This window comes from Pteropus medius, unplaced genomic scaffold (genome assembly GCF_902729225.1).
Source record: "Pteropus medius unplaced genomic scaffold, Ma_sr-lr_union100, whole genome shotgun sequence".
NCBI classification, from domain to species: domain Eukaryota; kingdom Metazoa; phylum Chordata; class Mammalia; order Chiroptera; family Pteropodidae; genus Pteropus; species Pteropus medius.
The window spans coordinates 35896020-35907020 of NW_024344378.1; positions in this window are offsets into that span (position 1 = coordinate 35896020).

Genomic DNA, 11001 nt, shown 5'->3' on the forward strand with positions numbered 1-11001 from the left:
TTTTCTTTGGTCAAATATAATATTTGACCAACGAGATTCCTTTTTAGGCATTCATTCTTCCAGCTGGCAGGAGTATTATCTGCTGAATGCTCATAACCATGTCTTAATTTTGGGAATTGCCCTCAGTCTAATGAAACTGTCTTGCCCAAGGTTATGCCCCACCCGAGGTAGCAGCCTGCATTCAATAACTGGCCAATGCAGGGAGACAAAAGCCTGAACCTCTTGTGTCTATTACAGGCATCTCTAAAGGGTCACCCCATCTTCTGAGCTCTCTGTAAGACCTGCTGAGGGTGTTGCAATTTCATTACAGTTAACTTTTCCCTCCGCCCTGTCCTTCCTACCTTATACTCTCAGAGGTGTGTTCCTGAAAGCATGCCCCCCGCACAATCTATCATATGCAAATCTCATAATTTCAGTGTCTGTTTTCTTGGAACACTGATCTGTGAAAGTTGGGACTAGAAAGTTGGGAAAGAAGTGATACTGAGAAGTAGACTCCAAAATGAAATTTTGGAGGTAGATAACCACCTTCTCCCTACTGAATAGCAAGGAGAACTCCATCACTGGTAGTAGATGGAAGATGAGTAGATCCTGACATGCTATAGGAATGCAAATATTAACATTTCATTGGTGGGGAACTGGAATGTGATACTGGTAGAAGAAAATGCACTGAGAGTTGCAATATCTTAGGAATAGAAGAGATATGGGGCATGCTGTCTTTAGAGCATTGCAGGATGTTTTGCAGTATCTCTGGCTTCTCTCTACTAGAGTTGTGACAAACAAAAATGTCTCCAACATTGCTATGTTCCCTGGGGATAAAAATCACCCCCAATTCGGAACTATTCCTTCAGATATATTCAGTTTTCAGCCCTTTGAGTAACTTCAAGATATTCAAGTCTTCCCAGCTTATATCCCAGACATCATGAAGAAGAGAAAAATAATTCCTCCCTATTGTGCTATGTCAAAATTTCTGTCCCACAAAATCTGTAAATATACAAATATTGTTGTTTTACACCAGTAATTTTTTTTTTGGGGGATGTTTTTAATGTAGTAACAGAGCAAGGGAGAAATAGTAATTATAATGACTATGGGATTGGATGACTATAGCTAGAGGTAATCAATATATTGAAAATGATAATGAAAACTGAGGATGTTTAATCACCAATTAAAAAGTGAGTGTAAAAGCCAGAAGTTTCCTCCTTGGCAGTATGTAAAGAAACTCTCAACTCCAGAAAGCTGAGGATCATGTTTCAGAACTTAATTATAAAAGTAGCAGAATTATAGAAGAAGTTGAGTTCTAAAATTTGGCAAATTTTCTATGCCAAAGATAGCTGTATTTGGAGAAGTGGAACCCTGAGATATGACATAGAGAAACTTGGGTTGATAACTCTCAAAGATCTTATATCCCCAGATTCTCTCTAACCCTCTGGGTCTGAAAAAGTAGTCCTATTTGCTCTGTTAAAGTCGTTTTCTCCACTTGCTTTAAGATGATGCATAGTCTCTGCCTTGTCTTCAGTTCCCTGCTTAGCCTACGGGTCAGTAGCTAGGGCTGAGTCTCCACTCAGCCCAGCTATGAAAAGTGCTGGGATTGATAAGAGAGGAAAAGGGCTACATTCTGAGGAGCTACAGGTCCTAGTTAACATGCGCTAGCAGGAATTGAGGGAACATGTAATGAACTGAATCCAGAGAATGCTAGATCAAGCAGGGAAGAACAAAAAGGCAGATAAGGGAGAGTTCATTATACAGGAGCACTTTTGAGTAGTACAGGATTAGCACCCTGAATGTACTTTAGGAGACAGAGTTGATGCTGCCTTTGACACTGTCTTAGAAGCATGGAGGAAGACAACATTAAGTAAAAAATGCCATTTTTACCATGGAAATAGAGATGGTATCAAAAAGCTAAGTTAACTGGACTTGCTAGAGTGGTTATGCCGTGTAATTCAGGAAAACCCACCAGCCCACTATATTCTTGAGGGAGGGCCCATAAGATCCTCTATCTATCAATGACACAAAGAATGCATAAATGAAAGGGGAAAAGCGTTGATGAAAAACTTAGTTATATCCCTCCTCTGTAAGCCATAGGTGATGATATGAGATGCTGAGTAGAAATGGGCCCCATGATGGCAATGGAATTGATAGGAGAGTGATTTCTGGAGAGCAATTAGTATATTAGCTTCCATTCAATGTCAGTGATAATTACTGTATTAAATTCAATAAAATATGTTAAATTGTTTTATAAACTATAAATGCTATTCATGTAAATGTCCAGGATTGTTATCTATTAAGTTATGAGACTAAGTCATATTAATTCTGTATCTCAGTCTAAAAGCAGAGTGTGTGGAACCTAGAAGGGGCTTAATAAAGGTTTGTTGATTAAATGATTATGAAAATTGATCATTAAAATGCCAAACAATTGATGATGTGAAAGAGATAAAACACTCATACTTTATTATTAAAGTTACCTGGCAACGATCAACCCACATGCTTATCCTTGTAGAGTCAACTTGATTCAATAAAAAAAATAAACAGGAGATTTTTAATCTCTACCTTTAAAGACAAGCTATAGTTGGAGACTATAGTTGGAGAGATTAGACTCACAGAAAAAAAATTAAATGAATGAATGAATGAATGAATGAATGAACAAATAAATAAATAAGACAAGAGAGTATATTAAGTGTTTTTTAGTCCAGAGACTATGGTGATCAATGCAGGATGAAATGACTATGAAGCTTCCAAGAGGAAGTGGGAAGTGTTAGGTATAAATGAGAAGGGAGGACGCTGGTCTGAATGGGTGAAATCGGAGTGGTGGTGGGAAGAGGTAGGGTGTGGGAAGTCAACTAGACTGAAGGCCCAGAGGAAATGTTGAGCCTGGCGAGCTTATGGACAGAGAGGAAACAGAGTCCACTAGAAACTCTGGTAGAGTATACACTAAGGAGTGGTTGAGGATTTGCTGTGGTAAAAAATGAGGAGTCATTGAAAATTTTTAAGCATTGGAGGTAGTCATGTGTTGTTTTGGCTCAAAAACTTACCCCTGTCACTGCACAATATTTCTCAGGCAACTACAATCACCAAGATAAATCATTCAGTACATTTGAGGATTTCTCTGTATTTTCCTCGTATGTGTGTGGCTTTTATGATGGTGCTTAGTCCTATATCATTCAAAGATAAAATTAATGTATTTTCTTTATTTCTTCTATTTCTTGCAGCTCATCTGTAATGATGTGAAGGAAATGGCACTTAGCATCCACCTGTGACAAGCTTCACTAGATCTTTCTCACTGGCTGGGTACATTCCTATTTATAACAATCATCACTCTGCAATTGCAATGAACTCATTTTGATCTAGTTATTATTCTTTCTTTCTGTTCATTTTCATGAAATCTTTCTGGAGTAAGGCATTAAAGGGCTTATAGAAATTTAAAATGGTCAACATTTAAAACAATTATCTGCAATTATAAAAATTATTTCATCGATCAAATTGGTTCTTTATCATATGTTAAAAATATGCACCCTATTAATTTAATTCCTCAGGCTTATATATTCTGCAGAATATATAAATCATCAATAAAAATATTCCTTTATAAGTGTCCTGAAACTTAACAGCAGATTTTGCTTAAAGGAAAAAAGTAAAGGAAGGAAGGAAGGAAAAAAAGAGGGAGGGACGGATGGAGGGGCGGAAAAGAGAGAGAGAGACAGAGAGGGCGTGAGTGAGCAGAGTGAGGAAATAAAAGGAGTCAAGGAGTCATGTCTGACACAAAATCTGTCAAACTCCTGCCATTTTTCTCATTCATGGCAATATGTTGTTCAGTATGTGTTAAGGTTGCATTTAAAAGATTTATCCTTTAGTGGCTACTTAATTTTGCTTAGACAATATTCATGAAGTTTGGTTAAGAGACATCTGGTGGAAGATTCTCTCTCTCTTTAGAGTAGAACAGATTTCTCTTTTCAAATTACTCCATGCATGAAAAGTAACCGACAGATACCGAAGTCTATACTTCAGTGCTCAAGAATGCCTTTAAAAAAATTAAAATGTAGCCCTTTATTGTTTGAATATTGTAACTATGCAAATCTTCACTTCTTTAAAATGACTTTTTCTCTTCTTCCTTGATTCAAACTGGCCTTGGGCTTACTTGCTTCTTTGCTTTCCTTATCCTTCTGCACACTGCAGGACCATTCTCTTAATCATTAAGGCCTTTGGTCAGTATTAAACAGTCTTGGGAGTGAGGCCCCAGGTCTGTTGACCATAGAAACAGAGTTTCAGTCAAACTAAATATAACACCTTGCAGCTCCACACCCATGAAAGCGGAATGATCCTACTAGCATCCTCTTGAAACCAGACAGAACGAGGCCATGACTGACATCAAGACCTGATGCAATGATCAAGTGCCTCCGACCGTAGCCCCAACCAATCAGTAGAGCCCATGACCCCAACACTTTTAGCTACTAATGAGTTTTCCCCTATATAACCTATCCCCTAGAGACCAGTGGGGAGCCAGGTCTTTGAGCGCTAGCTCACTTTAAATAAATCTCTACTTTCTTTGCTGAAAACTCCTATCCATGCCTCTTTTGGCTTTGACATGTGAAAGCAGAATGAACTCTTTGAGTTCAGTAATAGTACTGATTAAACTTAGAAAAGATGAAACATGATTTAAAGAAATGCCATTAGGAAGAACAAACTGGCATATTACTTAATCTCAACAACTTAAATTACTGATTGTCTAAAACTGGTAGTATCTGTGATGTAAGCTATAAACTGCTAAACCTTTATGGTTATTACTCTCTGGAATAGGTTTTCTTCAATGAGTGGGTGACAGAGTTCTTTACAGCTGCTTGGTCACTTGCATTTCATTTGTTTACTTAAATCTCCTACATTGGTCCCTGTCTGTGTCACGTTAGTGTGGGGATTTTAGTGATCTCCTGAAGAGAAATGCATTTTCATGAATGGCCGATTTGTGCAGCCTCTGACTGAAATTTGCCATTTTGTAGTTTGCCACCTCAAATAACATGGCAGGCCACAGAGAGGCAGGCAGAGACTAAGGAAACACTAGAGTGATAAAGACCTTTAGACATCTATAGTTCACATCTTTTATTTATAATGATCGATGAGAGTCCAAGATCTGTAGATTTACCCACAGAGATTGGAGAACTCAAGACTTTTAACTCCTTGGTTAATTTATCTTTCCTGTCTTTATCTCTCCTCTACTTACTAAATGTCTCCCTCTTCGACTCACTTTCATTTGCTTCCCCCCTCACATATAAACATCACCACTGGAACGATTCTGTTAAAACATTCAACTTGCCTTATCAAATTGGTCTTATCAAATATCTGTGATTCACATAAATTTCTATTGGAATATTTTCTGGAAAGGGCCTTCCTGGCCATCATGATTCAAATATGCAATATTTATAAACAATATACAATAATATATGAGGGATTATATATGGCTTTTTTAAAGCGATAGTCTACTCACAGAAAATTTCTAATGTGCTTTTTGATTCTGACACTCTCAGATAATGTTTTTATTTTTTATTTTTAGGGTCCTATATTAACTAATAGAAGCTTAATACTTTTTTTAGGTTACAAAAAAAAAGTGCTATTTTATTGACTTACCTACCCCTGACGACCCTTCCTTACCAAGCATAAAATTTGGATCAGTGATTTTTGGCTGTCAATCTCCTTTTGTAAAACTTCCTGCCCTCTCAATTTTAACCATTATTTAGGTCTGGTTAAATATATGGATTTTTAGAATTTTGGTATTACTGACAGAAGACAGATAGCTTTTCATTAACTCCACTGATCTGGAATAGCTAGCTCTTCTATGATTGCCTTTCATGTATACCAGAGAACTTCTTTTTCATTTTTCCTTTTAGACCTGTTAACCTTGAATCACACTGGCCCAGGTCAACCATGTCAACAATTCAATGAATTTCAAATTATACCTATCAGCCAGATTGAAGAAGCATTAACTTAAAGAGGCTACAGATAGTATAGTGGAGATAAAACAAAAAGTCACAATTCTATTCTAGGTACAGGTCCAAAGAGCCTCCTTGATTTGAATTCTATCAGGTTATTCTGCCCTTATGAAAGACCATTTGGCTTGGGGAATAAAAAACCTAAAGAACATATAAAGCCATATTTTCAAATGCCTCTCCGTTGTTTAATAGTTTGACACCATAATGTTTTTTCCGTAGATTTAGAGGTTTCTATGGATTAATCTTATACTAACCAGTTTCATGGGTGTTTCTATGATTACGAAAGTAATATATTTTCTTTGTAAAACACCAATAGTTTACTGAAAGGCATAAAATAAATCACCTATAATTCTATCATTCAGAGATTACAACTGGTAATATTTTGGTGTATAGCCTTTCAGACTTTTTCTATGCACACTCATATATGCAATTACAAGAAATTGAATTATACTATAATAACGGTATTTTCACTTGATCATCTCTCTGTATCAAAAGTATCTTCATGATTGATCCTATTGAATTCTATTTTATGGACATGGCGCAATATCATTAACTTGTACCCATTTTTAAGTAGCTTCTAATTTAAAGCTGTTATAAATAATGCTGCAGCCATCATTCTGTTTATTCACCTCTGCTCATTTGTCTAAGGCTTCCTTAGGGTTAATTTCTGGACGTTAAATTTCTAGATCAAAAAGAATACACATTTTAAGGGTTTGGATGTGTACTACCAAATTGCCTTATGGGAGGTCTGTGCTAATTTAGACTCCTGGCAACAGTAGAAGAGGATCCTTTTTCTCACAGTGCACCCCACACCAGCAGTGAGAGTTAGCATTCCTTTTAACTTTGCTAATCTGAGGGGTGAACAGGGAATTTTACCATTTCAGGTTGCTCAAATATTAGTAAGGTCGAACATCTTTTCAGGTATGTTTGTGTTCGGTCTAACTAGAAAACAAAGAGGAACTTAAATACAAATAGGGTCTAAGGTTTATTTTATTGAACTGAAATAAGTAGAACTATGAATGCACTTCTCGGGCCTATTCAAGTAATTGAAATTAGGATACCTTTTCATCGTTGAGCCTCTTATAACAATAGGTGGTATTTATCAGGTACTTGTTTTTGCTAGGTATTCTTCCACATTTGATGAATTTAGTTTTCATAACAATACTGTATGGTAGATACACTATTTTATCCGTTTTGTCAATGAGGAGACTGAGGAACAAAGAAGGTTAAATAACTTACCCAAGTTAAGTAAGTTAAGTGGCGGAGTCAAAATTTGAACTCAGGTCCTGCCTCTAAAACGCATGCTCTTAAGCTCTATGTTATTCTGGCATTTTATATGCACACATACCCAAAACACCCTTGTGAAAGATTGTTAATAGTATCTTCCTCTAGACTATATAAATTATTTAAAAATTTGTTTTATTATTAAAATGAAATTAATAAAATAGTTTCTCCTTAGAAAACTTTTCAGAAAATATTTTAAATTATTTTACTTTAATTTTAATTCTGAAATAAATATAAACATTTAAATATGTGTATATATAAAACTTGTAGTCTCTATTTGGAGTTGAATACCAAAGTTTCAGAAATACAGATTTTAACTTTCAAAAATTTAGATAGTTTAGGCTAAGTGTTGAAGCCTTCACTAGAAAACAAAGCCCATTATTTTTTTCTCTGACTTCTCTTCAGAGCTAGTTTTCTCTTTTCATAAGCACCTGAAATTTTAAGCTGAACTGCTGTTTCTTGAGATTTGGACTGCATACCAAGAGTACGAGTGTGAATATATAAAACAAATTTATGCTTAAAAATATTTAAATGCATAAGCAAATGTGTGTGTGGTTGGCGATATATAAGTAATGAAAAGGCTGCCATCATGAATGACAGGAAAAGTCAGAATGAAAAGTTACTTAATATTGGCTTATGGTAATGAGGATTAAAAAAATGAAAAACACGGTTTTGATTTAAAAGACCAATCATCCAACAAACACTGAAAAATTCTACTTATTGACTTTAAACCAGAACAAAGAGACCTGAATTCAGATGGGCAAACACCTCCCTATCTTTGATTACATGAAGCCATACAGTTAATGTCATTCAGGCTTTACTGAGTATGTTACTCCTTTCTACACTCTTGGAAATCGCTCTTTTCTTTGGGTTTAGGAGGCATGGATCCCACCTCTTACCTGATGGGATTACTATTCACTATAAGTATATGAGGACTCTGGTCTTCTGTGCCAGGGACGCTTCATTTTCTAAGTATAATTTATGAATCTGAGGAAGGCAGCAGGTGATAGCTTTTGAGTACCAAACAGCAGAATATTTAACCTACAGGAACTCCATGGGTGGGTCATAGCACCTTCAGTTACATGTGAGGACAGTCAAGTTGGAGAGATGAGGTCTCTGCATTCAAGGAGCAGAAAGAGAACACTTGGGAGACTGACAGGCACTCCCTCTCCAATATTCCTTCCCTGCTCCCCCGCATCCTGCTAACTTCTTAGATACTTAGTGTTAAAAAGCTCTACCACAAGAATGTGATGAAAAAATTTGTAGCAAGAAAAAAAAAAGACAACTCCACTAATACTCTTGAAGAGACTGTCATTATCTTATTGGGCTCAGAGGAGGTGAATATCATTTTAAAAATTCACTTTTTTATAAGATGTACATTTCAGTTAAGATGAGCTTTATACAAATTCTCTTCCAAACTGCAATTATTTCTCCTTTCTCTACATGACAAAACCAGTTAAAATGTGAACATTTATGCAGTCATCTCTTGTCATTTTATTTTATAGATCAAGAATGTCCTTTTTATTTTTAATATTACAAAATAATTTGTTTCATTGTTTTCTTTTATTGTTACTAAAATGGACATATAGAAGTGGTGACCATTAGCCTTTAAATTCTCTTTTTCTCAGAACACTAACAGCAACAACAATACCCAATGGTTGTATATGCAGTGCTACTTTATGTTCTAAGTGCTTTATTTACATATAACTTCAAAACCTTTCTTTAATGAAGTAATTGGGGTCCAAATAATTCAATGTAACAGAGAAGCACTATTGAATGGTTATTGTTAGCTGGCTAGGAATTCCCAGGGACAATTCTAATCCATCCTCGTTCTAACAATGGATCGATGCCATCTGGGAACAATGATTCTGGACCCTGAAAGCCTGGCTGAGGCTTCCAGGACAGGTTCCAGGAATCTCCTGGATGCTCTATTTCTTCAGCTCAATCCTGGGATATGTGGCCAGTAGAATTCTGGGGACATAGGCTAGGCTGGGAGGATAGGAGTGAATAAGGATGTGTGTGAACATGCATTATCATGAGAAGCAATATGCCAGAATTATTTTCTATATTAACTCACAAAAATCCTAAGGTAAATACTATTATCATCATCCCCATTTTTCAGATCAGGAAACTGAGACATTGAAGGTTGAGCAATTTGCTCACATAGCTATCAAGAGGAGCTGGGATTCTAACCCAGGCAGTTTGGCTCTGCTCTACTGCCCCTTTTATCTTCATCTACCCTAGGATGCCCAAGGACAAGCTGTGTATTTACTTTGTGAATTGTTATCCAGGACCCACTCACCAGTGTTCTTCAAGTGTTTTGATAATGGCAGAGGGATTTACTATTGACTTTGGCAACAGAAGATGATTGCATCTCTGAGAGAAGAAGGAGAAATAGTCACCTGCCTAATACTAATACGTGAATGGAGCTTCCAGAAGGCTAGTGTTGGTGAGGACTGACTCAGGAAGTCTGTAAAAGCCAGTCTGCAGTTTGTGAAGTGTCATGATCCTGTCCCTCACAGTCATTCTCATCAATATTCCTGCAGCATGACAAACCCAGCAAGGTTCCAGAATGCTAACAAGGCAATTATTGCTGTGTTAGGGCTATTTTTGTTTTCTTTCTTTGCCTGAAAAACACAAATGCAAATACGTTGCCATTCCTTTTATTATTTATGTCTTCTTACTGTTATGTTCTGTCTTTTTACTCTTTCCCTGCTGTTAGCAAGATGAAAAAAGTTGTGTATTCTAAGGCTTTCTGCTGACCTTTGAGACTTGAAAGTCTCCCCACAAGGAAGGAAAGTATCCTTGAAATAAATGCGAATTCATGAAATATCTCAGGCTTGTGGAGGAAACAAATGACCAGGTTCTTTTCAACTTGCAGCACACAGCAGGCAGAAAAACCGCAATTGGAGATTTCGGTGAGTCTGGGCATCTCACGAGATGGTGCTGAGGGTTGGCAGTCAAAGACACTGTGAAGTACTAGTGCTGCAGAGGGATTTACTATTCATAAAATGTTCATATTTTGCAGAGTTTGAAAAAATAAGGCAGCCATAGCTTATTAAATTCAGGCTGTCAATGGAATTTCTTTTTAATTTATTAATTTGGGGGGATTTCCCTTGTTTCTCTTTTTCTATTTTGGCAAAGAGTCACCACTGATTGCACACATTTAAAAGAGCTCTAGAGAAATGAAAATGTTACTCTGTAAAGAGGAGGCAGTATAATAGAATGCAAAGATCATCAGCTTGAAAGGAAGACAGACCCGCATTTGAATTGTGGATTCTATCTTCTCGGCAGAGTCATTTAATACCATCATCGTTCCTGAATTAGTGCAATGGACTCCTAACTTATCTTCCTTTTTCTACCCTTACCACACTTAGGATTAAATCTAAAGTTAAATGTGAAGTCCTCACTATGGCCTGAGGATCTACCCTTTTACCACAGTTCTGACTATCTCCCTTCTCCATCATTATACTCCAGCCACTCAGGCTTCCTTGTTCTTTATACACACTAAGCACAGGTCCACCTTGGGGCTGTGGACCTGCTGTTTCCTCTGCCTGGAATTTTTCATGTGGCTGGTTTCTTCACTGCATTTGATTCTATTCTCAATTTCATCTCTTATGAACAGGCTTCCCAACACTAGTTATCTAAAAAGATACTCCTTGTCATTCTCGATTCCTTTATTTTGCTTTGGTTTTCTTCTCAGCTCTTATCTATGTCTGAAGCTGTATTGGTTTACATGGTAGCCTTA